The following is a 12,392-nucleotide window of genomic DNA, read 5'->3' as shown; positions in this document are numbered from 1 at the left end:
AGAACTATATTAGTAATATTTATGAATACCTTAACGTAAATACTCCGATACGAAAAGGACTTTATCGCTGATGATTAATATCGTAGTGAAAAATATTTCGAAATCAAATATTGGTATCTTTGTGAAATTATATATACGATGGACAGAAGAAATCTTTTTCTTCTGCTTCTTTTGTCCGTTAGAGATATCCGATGTTCGTATTGTTTTCTCTCCTAGACGATGTTAAGGTGTCTATGTAAAGTATTGTATTAATTATATGTGTAAAAACTAGCTCATATTATTATTTCAAGGAAATATAAACACCTCATCATCAATGTTTCACTTGCAGAGATAGGTTAATTAGTATTTTTCAGCTGCTACGACGCCCACTGCATTAAAGACACGTAACGTGTATCCACAGGACATGTGGCCTGTAATTGAAGAAGTGTCATGATGATCTCTCCATTGGCAAAAGATTCCGGAATAGTCCCCCATTCGGATCTCCGGGAGGGGACTGCCAAGGGGGAGGGTACCATGAGAAAAAGATTGAATAATCATCGAAAGGATAACGTTCTACGAGTCCGGGCGTGGAATGTCAGAAGCTTTAACGTGGTAGGGAAACTAGAAAATCTGAAAAGGGAAATGCAAAGGCTCAATCTAGATATAGTAGGGGTCAGTGAAGTGAAGTGGAAGGAAGACAAGGATTTCTGGTCAGATGAGTATCGGGTAATATCAACAGCAGCAGAAAATGGTATAACAGGTGTAGGATTCGTTATGAATAGGAAGGTAGGGCAGAGGGTGTGTTACTGTGAACAGTTCAGTGACCGGGTTGTTCTAATCAGAATCGACAGCAGACCAACACCGACAACGATAGTTCAGGTATACATGCCGACGTCGCAAGCTGAAGATGAACAGATAGAGAAAGTGTATGAGGATATTGAAAGGGTAATGCAGTATGTAAAGGGGGACGAAAATCTAATAGTCATGGGCGACTGGAATGCAGTTGTAGGGGAAGGAGTAGAAGAAAAGGTTACGGGAGAATATGGGCTTGGGACAAGGAGTGAAAGAGGAGAAAGACTAATTGAGTTCTGTAACAAGTTTCAGCTAGTAATAGCGAATACCCTGTTCAAGAATCACAAGAGGAGGAGGTATACTTGGGAAAGGCCGGGAGATACGGGAAGATTTCAATTAGATTACATCATGGTCAGACAGAGATTCCTAAATCAGATACTGGATTGTAAGGCGTACCCAGGAGCAGATATAGACTCAGATCACAATATAGTAGTGATGAAGAGTAGGCTGAAGTTCAAGACATTAGTCAGGAAGAATCAATACGCAAATAACTGGAATACGGAAGTACTAAGGAATGACGAGATACGTTTGAAGTTCTCTAACGCTATATATACAGCAATAAGGAACAGCGCAGTAGGCAGTACAGCTGAAGAGGAATGGACATCTCTAAAAAGGGCCATCACAGAAGTTGAGAAGGAAAACATAAGTACAAAGAAGGTAGCTGCGAAGAAACCATGGCTAACAGAAGAAATACTTCAGTTGATTGATGAAAGGAGGAAATACAAACATGTTCCGGGAAAATCAGGAATACAGAAATACAAGTCGCTGAGGAACGAAATAAATAGGAAGTGCAGGGAAGCTAAGACGAAATGGCTGCAGGAAAAATGTAAAGACATCGAAAAAGATATGATTGTCGGAAGGACAGACTCAGCATACAGGAAAGTCAAAACAACCTTTGGTGACATTAAAAGCAACGGTGGTAACATTAAGAGTGCAACGGGAGTTCCAATGTTAAATGCAGAGGAGAGAGCAGATAGGTGGAAAGAATACATTGAAAGCCTCTATGAGGGTGAAGATTTGTCTGAAGTGATAGAAGAAGAAACAGGAGTCGATTTAGAAGAGATAGGGGATCCCGTATTAGAATCAGAATTTAAAAGAGCTTTGGAGGACTTACGGTCAAATAAGGCAGAAGGGATAGATAACATTCCATCAGAATTTCTAAAATCATTGGGGGAAGTGGCAACAAAACGACTATTCACGTTGATGTGTAGAATATATGAGTCTGGCGACATACCATCTGATTTTCGGAAGAGCATCATCCACACAATTCCGAAGACGGCAAGAGCTGACAAGTGCGAGAATTATCGCACAATCAGCTTAACAGCTCATGCATCGAAGCTGCTTACAAGAATAATATACAGAAGAATGGAAAAGAAAATTGAGAATGCGCTAGGTGACGATCAGTTTGGCTTTAGGAAAAGTAAAGGGACGAGAGAGGCAATTCTGACGTTACGGCTAATAATGGAAGCAAGGCTAAAGAAAAATCAAGACACTTTCATAGGATTCGTCGACCTAGAAAAAGCGTTCGACAATATAAAATGGTGCAAGCTGTTCGAGATTCTGAAAAAAGTAGGGGTAAGCTATAGGGAGAGACGGGTCATATACAATACGTACAACAACCAAGAGGGAATAATAAGAGTGGACGATCAAGAACGAAGTGCTCGTATTAAGAAGGGTGTAAGACAAGGCTGTAGCCTTTCGCCCCTACTCTTCAATCTGTACATCGAGGAAGCAATGATGGAAATAAAAGAAAGGTTCAGGAGTGGAATAAAAATACAAGGTGAAAGGATCAATGATACGATTCGCTGATGACATTGCTATCCTGAGTGAAAGTGAAGAAGAATTAAATGATCTGCTGAACGGCATGAACAGTCTAATGAGTACACAGTATGGTTTGAGAGTAAATCGGAGAAAGACGAAGGTAATGAGAAGTAGTAGAAATGAGAACAGCGAGAAACTTAACATCAGGATTGATGGTCACGAAGTCAATGAAGTTAAGGAATTCTGCTACCTAGGCAATAAAATAACCAATGACGGACGGAGCAAGGAGGACATCAAAAGCAGACTCGCTATGGCAAAAAAGGCATTTCTGTCCAAGAGAAGTCTACTAATATCAAATACCGGCCTTAATTTGAGGAAGAAATTTCTGAGGATGTACGTCTGGAGTACAGCATTGTATGGTAGTGAAACATGGACTGTGGGAAAACCGGAACAGAAGAGAATCGAAGCATTTGAGATGTGGTGCTACAGACGAATGTTGAAAATTAGGTGGACTGATAAGGTAAGGAATGAGGAGGTTCTACGCAGAATCGGAGAGAAAAGGAATATGTGGAAAACACTGATAAGGAGAAGGGACAGGATGATAGGACATCTGCTAAGACATGAGGGAATGACTTCCATGGTACTAAGGGAGGTGTAGAGGGCAAAAACTGTAGAGGAAGACAGAGATTGGAATATGTCAAGCAAATAATTGAGGACGTAGGCTGCAAGTGCTACTCTGAGATGAAGAGGTTAGCACAGGAAAGGAATTCGTGGTGGCGGGCCGTATCAAACGAGTCAGCAGACTGATGACAAAAATAAAAAAAAAAAAAATAAAAAAAAAGCCGTTATCGCTGACGGGGAACATTTGGCCGCCATTACGCGGCAGATTCAAATATTAAGTTATTTTGCAGATTTCATTCATAGCAGTGGCTACTAAATCATTTTAAATCATTATTTACCTTGAGTTTCATGATTTCAGTAACCCGCATTTACAAGAGTTCACATATTTTCAGCGATATCAGTTAAGGCAGACCAGTGAACTCTGGCCTGGACTGCATTTCGTGAAATTATTAACTTCTAGGGAGCCTGGAGCTCATCTAAAATAAAATCAAGCATTTATTTGTATTCAGCTTATATTGGCCCCACCTACGTAATGAAAATAATTAATGTTAAAGTCTCATCTTACTTAGTTTAAATTGAGGGGCCAAAATACCCCTCGCACAATTCCACAGCCGGAAATCTTAATAATTTTTACAATTTTGTGAGCTACACTGACGGTCATCGGGCAACGGCCTTGCCGCAGTGGATACACCGGTTCCCGTGAGATCACCGAAGTTAAACGCTGTCGGGCGTGGTCGGCACTTCGATGGGTGACCATCCAGGCCGCCATGCGCTGTTGCCATTTTTCGGGGTGCACTCAGCCTCGTGATGCCGATTGAGAAGCTACTCGACCGAATAGTAGCAGCTTCGGTCAAGATTACCATCATAACGACCGGCAGAGCGGTGTGGTGACCCCACGCCCCTCCTATCCGCATCCTCCATGAGGGGGACACGGCAGTCGGATGGTCTCGGTAGGCCACTCGTGGCCTGAAGACGGAGTACACTGCCGGCCATCAGATTACACCATGAAAGACAGTGCACAACGAATTGTGCGTGTACAAGGTAGTAGGATGTATATTTGATTAAATTACAGAAAATTTCTGAGTACACAGTGGTACTTCAGCAGTAGCTCCAACCCAACTTGGCACCGAGTCGACCAGCCTGGATAACAGATCCTGATATGTCGGTCCAAACAGCGCCAAAGCTGTGCCAGAGTTCTGCTGAGTGCTGGCGTGCCAGGCTCTCCGCAACGCGTGACCACATGTTTTCAGGGAGTGAGAGGTCTGAACAGCACTGGTAACATGCGGCATTGCGTTACCGTGTTGAAAGATAACACCACTTTGACTTAAATGATAATGGCAGGCATTGGCGCTAGAGGGTAGACCAATGTGACGCCCGATTTTCGCACCGAGATTCACGATTTTTTTCAGTAACAGACAAATTACAAAACTGACTTTAGACCTCTGTTGTGCACCTGTAAGATTGTATTATGTATTTTTAAAGCAAAAAAAAAAAAAAAAAAAAAAAAACTTGCACCCAGAGGACACTACACGATATCGACGAAAGGCCTTCGAGGAGTGCGAGGGCGATCGGTGGGAGCTCTGAACACGACAATTTTCAACCCAAAACGAAAGTTGTAACACTGTTTTGAAACTGATGATATTGTCTAACTTAGTACGTATGAATATTTTAAAAAATGTTTTTAACAAAATAGCGGCACTCTGCAATAAAAGTCAACGATTTTGACAGAAAGGTCATTATAATAACGCGCACCAAAAATCGAAATTGAAATGTATCACAAAAATCCTATGTACCACAGCTGAAAAAAAGCAGACTCACAAGTGTCACGTAAATTCTTGTGTACTTCATGATTTATAGCTTCCACCAGCTTAAAAAAAACGCTGTTTTGAAAAAACAGGCCCCTAAAGGTTCAATTTGTATTTTTTAATACTGGAACTGAACAAACCTTTATCCGGCATTGCCAGCGCCATACGGTTGGCCTTTTCTTCGCCGATGTCGAAATTCTGACGAATTTATTTCGACCAAACTGGCTTCCGCTTACCAATCGAAGAGTGTTCTGTTTGGATGGGATTACTTTTCGATCCCTTTATGTCGGGATAAAAACGTTTGTCATTTTCAAGCACTCATGTTTTCTATTTGGATGGGATTACTTTTCGAACCCTTTATGTCGGTATAAAAACGTTTGTTTGTCATTTTCAAGCACTCACGTTTTGCCTTGTGTAAAAAACAAGGGAAATGACAAATTAAGCAGACGCGAGACAAGCACATGATTCTAGACTGTTTACCGTAAACGAATTGTGGTACGAAGAGAAATCTTGTTGAGAATAGTATTTTCGTTGATAGTAATGCTCTCTCTGATACTATCCGAAACTTACAGGACCCATACTCCACAGTCCGGAACCACGTGGCTGCTACGGTCGCCGTTTCGAATCCTGCCTCGGGCATGGGTGTGTGATGTCCTCAGGTTAGTTTACGTAGTTCTACGTCTAGGTGACTGATGACCTCAGATGTTAAGTCTCATAGTGCTTAGAGCCATTTGAACAATTTGAACTTTAGTTCACCTGTAACTGTTATAGTACTACTCGGGTCAAAAAAATGGTTCAAATGGCTCTGAGCACTGTGGGACTTAACAGCTATGGTCATCAGTCCCTTAGAATTTAGAACTACTTAAACCTAACTAACCTCAGGACATCACACAACACCCAGTTATTCGGGTCACATTCGAGCTCCCGGAAGCACCAGACCACAATGCAGTAATTCGCACACTCTACATGAATGAATCTTAAACCTAGACTTTCTAAGGAACATCTGAAGACAATAAAAATTAGTCTAAAAAAATTTACCATATTCTATCCGCTTAACACGCCGGAAATGCAGCGGCTGCTATTAAAATTACCATCTATGCGAACCAGAGTTGGTTGTGTCGTGTACCCCGTGGCGCCCAATACGTTCACGCCAGTTGTTGACCCTGTATACTGGCCGAGGCTGCGGCCAAGAGAGACCAAAAGCACTGGGGAAACACGCTCATGTACACAGGTCCCAGAAGGAGCTAAGGTACACGAAAAACACTGGTGCCAGATCGTGTCGTACACTGGCCAAAGCTGGGACTAAGGAACACCGAATGCACTGGAAAATGTGCTCACATAGAGGGTGATTCCGTGGCGATGTTACAAACTTTCAGGGATGATGGAGAAGTTTAAATGTTTCAATCTGGGGTAAGGCACTCTGGTTCGGAAACGAGCGAGTCGAAAGTTATACCACTGACCGTGGACCTCTCCTACTGCAACACCTTTGCTTTCCATATTTTGGGAGGAGGTAGAATCAACCGAAACAAGAAAAAAATATCTACTAAACATGGGCTCTAAAATGCATACTTAACACCTATGAGCACTTGTTCAGTAGAGGAGATGTTTCACAGTGACAAAGATCAACAAGTGTTCAAAGCTCTTAGCGAACACATTTTAGAGGCCATGTTTACTAGATAACGTTTTCTTGTTTTTGGCCATGCCACCTCCTTCAAAAATATGGAAATCAAAGAGCTTGCAATAGAAGACGTCCTCTGTCAGACGTACCAGAATGATTTTCACTTGTGACTTTCCACCCGGTCATTTTCGGACCAGGGTCCCTTACCTCAAATTGATGCATTAAACCCCAAACAAGTCCTTTTAGGTATACTCACCTTCATGGATACAATTGTTGGAAACAATTTAAAAAGTCTGTGTGATTGCTGGAAAATAGTCGCTGGTTTTCTCTGACCTTGTTTATTAACTGTCATGACACGTTTAGTGTTTAACCCATCATCTGATGACCTATTAGAAAAACGCTAAAGTAACAGATACTTTTTGTTTATATGTTGTTGTTGTTGTGGTCTTCAGTCCTGAGACTGGTTTGATGCAGCTCTCCATGCTACTCTGTCCTGTGCAAGCTTCTTCATCTCCCAGTACTTACTGCAACCTACATCCTTCTGAATCTGCTTAGTGTATTCATCACTTGGTCTCCCTCTACGATTTTTACCATCCACACTGCCCTCCAATGCTAAATTTGTGACCCCTTTATATACGCATGTAAAATTGTCAAGATACGACCAAATGAAATCTGTTAGAATGTAATTTGCTGACTTTTACAAGAAATTTACATTTCTGTAAAATTTGTAGCATAACATCTGTTATTTTTGTTTTTTTACAATAGGTCATCAAACGATGGGTTCAACCCGAAACGCGTCATGACAGTTAATAAATATATACAGAGAAAACCAGCGACTGTTTTTAAGCAGCCTCACAGCCTTTTTAAATTCTTTTCAATAATTATACTGATACATTTATCCTTCTCCAACATCCCTAAAAGTTTCTAACACAAACGGACATCGCAAGCACTAGGGAAAAATGCACACATTTATGGTCACACATGGGACCAAGGAACATCAAAAGCACTTGGGAGATATCCTCGCATATACTAGCTTGTACTGGGAACGAGTCCGGATGTGCTCAGAAGAACTGTGGGCAAGTGATCTGGTGTGCCTGACAAGCTACCACATGTTTATGGAGTCTTCCTTAAACCAACACGCCAGCGATCGCAGAGCACTATGGAAATTATACGGAGTACATAGATTAAGGCCACGGTAAGCTACTGGCACGGAGGATAAAATATTCGCAGAATGTCATTATAGAATACGTCGGTATTCGAAGAAGGAAGCAGTTGGTCAACTGTGATGTGGCTACAACCTTAGTAACCCACACTTTGATTAAGAAGAGGAACGAGACATTCTGCAATCACGACGGATCGATTTCTGGGGCAGGTGCAGCACCAGTAGACACATCTTCTGAGCACAAATTAATGAAGGACCTGTGAGTTTTCTGCGTTGGGGGAAGCGGAGGGAGAGGGGGGATGAGTGGGTGGGTGGTAGGATAGCCTCTTGGCGATGATTCGATGTGGGAGATGACGGAGTCCCTTCTGCGTAGGGTGGAAAAAATTGTACCACTCTAAGAGGACGGCCCTGTCGACACTGCCCACATCTGAAATGTGGCCAGGCATCCTAGTATTCCTGGCGGCTCAGGATAAGGGAGTGGAAGACACCGATCTAAAACCTGTAGACGGAGAACAGGCCCAATTTCAAGCTTTAAATCCCAGGAAAGCAGGTGGTCCAGACCTGCTAACTGAACTGATACACGGAGGATGCCAAATCTTGTCGTTCATCATCTGATACGTCCTTTCAATCTCACCATCCGGACTGAAATCTTTCCGACGGTGAGGAAGCAAACTGAGGTAGTGGACATACGCAAGGCAGGGGCGTCGGTCGCTCGTTACAGCTTGCTGCCTGCACTGTCAAATCATTTGAGAGGCTTTACATGCACTCACTTTGCCACGCGGAAGCCGAAGTCCTGCTCCCTGATAAACAGTCTGGCTTCAGAAAACGAGGTTTCACTACCAATCAACTTCTGAAACACTGGAAGAACCAATTAAGTCTTGGGAACCCTTCGAGGTGGTGGATAAGGCTCGATGTGGCACGAGAGACTCTTCTACAGATTCAAAATGCAGAGATCCCAGTGCCACACGTGCGTCTCCTGAAATCCTACTTGTAAGGCAGGAACTTCCATGTCAGGGCACAGGATGGTCTGTCTGTAGGGCGCCGGATAGTAGCTGAAATCCGACTATGTTCGGTGTTCGACCCCCTGCTGTTCATTCTATACACAGCGGTCTGCCAGCACGTTCAAGGTGCAACTTGTTATGCAGGCGGGTGACAACGCTATTTACCTCTAGCCTGAGCAGCTAGCGCTGGTGTCGTGGCTCGGAAACGGAGGTTTATCTTGAACGCAGCGAAGTGCCAAGATCTCATCGTAACGAGGCAACCAGTCCATGTGGACTAGAGGCAGATGATGATGAAAAATGCTCTATTTACAATTATCTATCGATCCCTCCAATTCTGAGTCGATTGCTCGTCATAACCTTTAGGGGAGATCTTCTCAAAATTCCGGGGGTGTTGACCCAAAATATCTTAGGGTCCTTCGTTTTAGGTTGTACACAAGCGACCTACAAAATTTGAACCGAATCGGTTGGCCGTGTCTGAGGCCTTCCCCTTGTCAGTGAAATGAAATTTAAAAAGCTCTCATCGAGAAAGATCGAGGTAGTTTACACACTTGACTTGCTTCAAGCGTTTTACTCCTGCGGTGAGGGCATGTTTACATCAGCAGCGTCGTGACCCTGGGTGCTAATGTACTGCACGTGATAATCAGTAGCGCCAAACACGAAAACTACTGCAGCCTAAAGCACGATGTGGGCTTTAGCGGGGTCGTTATAACACGTCACAGAACCCGTTTCACGACCTTGCTAATCCGTGCGCCACTCATTTGCTTGAGACGCGAAGGCAATACGTAGCAACGAACAAAAGTAAATTTTTTGTCAGCTAGTATTTCCTTGGTGGAATAAAGAAATGCCACACTGGAAACGTTTTGTTTCTACGCTGCTAATTTAGTGCTTTGTGCTGCAATTGTAAGTACAGGGTGCAGATTTGCGGTTTGTATTGCTTACAGCGGGAAAGATCACTCGCTGCTCAATAACCAGTGAAGTGTTGAAATATTTAGAAAGCAGTATTTTTAGAAGGCATAAGCGTTACATTATGTCATCACAGTTCACATGGGTCTCACACTGGGTATACAGTCATATAAAGTATTTACGTTCAGCTCTGAGTACTTTTTTTTAAAGTTTTGCCCTTCGTCTTTTCCTGTCTTGTGCGAATCTTTTTATTTACGTTTTTAATACACCCAGTACCTGCTATAATTTGTTCTGCACATTCTAGTCTTTTACTGCACCTATGATTTTCTTCCTATGTTACCAAATTAATTAATTCTGGATAACATAGCAGAGGTCACACTGACCTGTTCATTCTTCTGGTGTGTTCCAAAGACTTCTTTCCTCGCCTACCCTTTTTAGTACTTCTTCATTTCGTACTTTATCTGTCCACTTAATTTTCAACATTCTTGTACGAGGGTCACTCCAAAAGAAGTGCACGCTATTTTTTTTTAAATCCATCTTTTATTCTACATGTTTGAAAGTTTTACAGTGTGTAGATACATCCTTTAGAAACAATATTTTCATTTCTCCACATAATTTCCATTCCTAACAACTGCCTTACGCTATCTTGGAACCAGCGCCTGTATGCCCGCACGGTAAGATTCTGGACCAACCTGTTGGAGCCACTGTCTGGCAGCGTGCACAGGGGAGTCATCATCTTCAAACCTTGTTCCACGAAGAGAGTCTTTCAGTTTCCCAAAGAGATGATAGTCACATGGAGCCAGGTCAGGACTGTAAAGTGGGTGTTTCAATGTTGTCCATCCGAGTTTTGTAATCGCTTCCATGCTTTTTTGACTGACATGTGGCCGTGCATTGTCGTGCAACAGCAAAACATCCTGCTTTTGCCGGTGTGGTCGAACACGACTCAGTCGAGCTTGAAGTTTCTTCAGTGTCGTCACACATGCATAAGAATTTATGGTGATTCCACTTGGCATGATGTCCACAAGCAAGAGTCCTTCGGAATCGAAAAACACAACAGCCATAATTTTTCCAGCAGAAGGTGTGGTTTTCAATTTTTTTTTTCTTGGGTGAATTTGCATGATGTCACTCCATTGATTGCCTCTTCGCCTCTGGTAAAAAATGATGGAGCCATGTTTCATCACCTGTCACAATTCTTCTAAGAAATTCATCTCCACTATTCTCGTACTGTTCCTAAAGTTCGCTGCATACCGTTTTTATTGTTTCTTTGTGAGCCACTGTCAACATCCTGGGAACCCACCTGGCGCAAACCTTTTTAACGTCAGCACTTTCAGTATCCTGCAAACACTTCCTTCCCCTATCCCGACGTAGCGTGAAAATTCGTTCTCTGTGATGCATCTTTCAGCAGTCACCATTTCGTTAACTCTCTGCACATTGTCTGGATTGTGTGCAGTACGTGGCGTGCCGCTGCGAGGACAATCCTCAATATTGCCGTGCCCGCTTTCATCACGTAACCTGTTTGCCCACCGACTAACTGTACTGCGATCGACAGCAGCATCTCTCCGTACATCTTTTTCAACCTCTTGTGGATGTTTCCCACTGTCTCGTTTTCACAGCACAGGAATTCTATGACAGCACGTTGCTTCTGACGAACGTCAAGTGTAGCAGCCATCTTGAAGACATGCTGAGACGGCGCCACTCACAGGAACAGGTTCAACTAAGTTTGAAAACAAGCGGGAAGGATGTATCTACACACTATAAAACTTTCACACATGCAGAAAGAAAACTGTATTTTTACAAAAATAGTGTGCATTTCTTTTGTAGTGACCCTCCGTTTCAACCTACTCAGGGTTTCCAGTGATCCAAGCTCCATTTCCATACGTAGAATGCTGTACTCTGTACATAGACATCGACACAGGCACTGAACGGATATTAGCGGGGTGTACATTTTGAAGACTCGTCTGACTATTCTGCTTTAGGTTTCCCTTCATTTTCGTGAACCATTTAAGATGAATGCTGGGAATATTCTTACAGGAAGGGCACGACCAACCGCATTTTCCACCTTTTCCAATTGGGCTTACTGCTCAGCGCCTCATTCCCTAGGTACCGACAGGATATTGAGGCTCTAACTTTTCTTTCTTACTATAAAGCACTCTGTCTTCAGGCCACGAGTGGCCTGCCGGGACCATCCGACCGCCGTGTTATCCCCAGAGGAGGATGCGGATAGGAGGGTTCGTGGGGTCAGCACACCGCTCTCCCGGTCGTTATGATGGCATTCTTGACCGAAGCCGCTACTGTTCGGTCGAGTAGCTCCTCAATTGGCATCACGAGGCTGAGTGCACCCCGAAAAATGGCAACAGCGCATGGCGGCCTGGAGGGTCACCCATACAAGTGCATACCACACCCGACAGCGCTTAACTTCGGTGATCAGACGGGAACCGGTGTAGCCACTGCGGCAAGGCCGTTACCTTCATTTTTTACAATGCAGTCGGAAACTGTCACTGTGCTTTAGCTTAACTGCTGGCAACGATGTTTTGCACGCGGCAGTGACTCGCTGATAAGAATCGGGCAAAGATTGTCAGCGCAAGTTTCGCTGGAAGTTACTTAACAAATATTCCGTACTTGACAACTGGCGCCAGTCTGGCCGTGATAAGATGATGGAATGGCTGATAAAATTATCTCGAGTAGTGAGT

The 12,392-nt window shown here is 43.3% G+C and overlaps 2 pseudogenes; one reads left to right on the top strand and one right to left on the bottom strand.

Moving 5' to 3' along the window:
- The first annotated feature begins 3,876 nt into the window (after positions 1-3,876).
- On the top strand, positions 3,877-3,994 carry LOC126476074 (5S ribosomal RNA; annotated as a pseudogene).
- Positions 3,995-12,050: 8,056 nt separating this feature from the next.
- On the bottom strand, positions 12,051-12,168 carry LOC126475710 (5S ribosomal RNA; annotated as a pseudogene).
- Between the last annotated feature and the right edge of the window lie 224 nt (positions 12,169-12,392).

Source organism: Schistocerca serialis, chromosome 4 (assembly GCF_023864345.2).
Source record: "Schistocerca serialis cubense isolate TAMUIC-IGC-003099 chromosome 4, iqSchSeri2.2, whole genome shotgun sequence".
In the NCBI taxonomy this organism is placed as follows: Eukaryota; Metazoa; Arthropoda; class Insecta; order Orthoptera; family Acrididae; genus Schistocerca; species Schistocerca serialis.
This window is presented reverse-complemented; position numbering and strand designations above follow the sequence as displayed.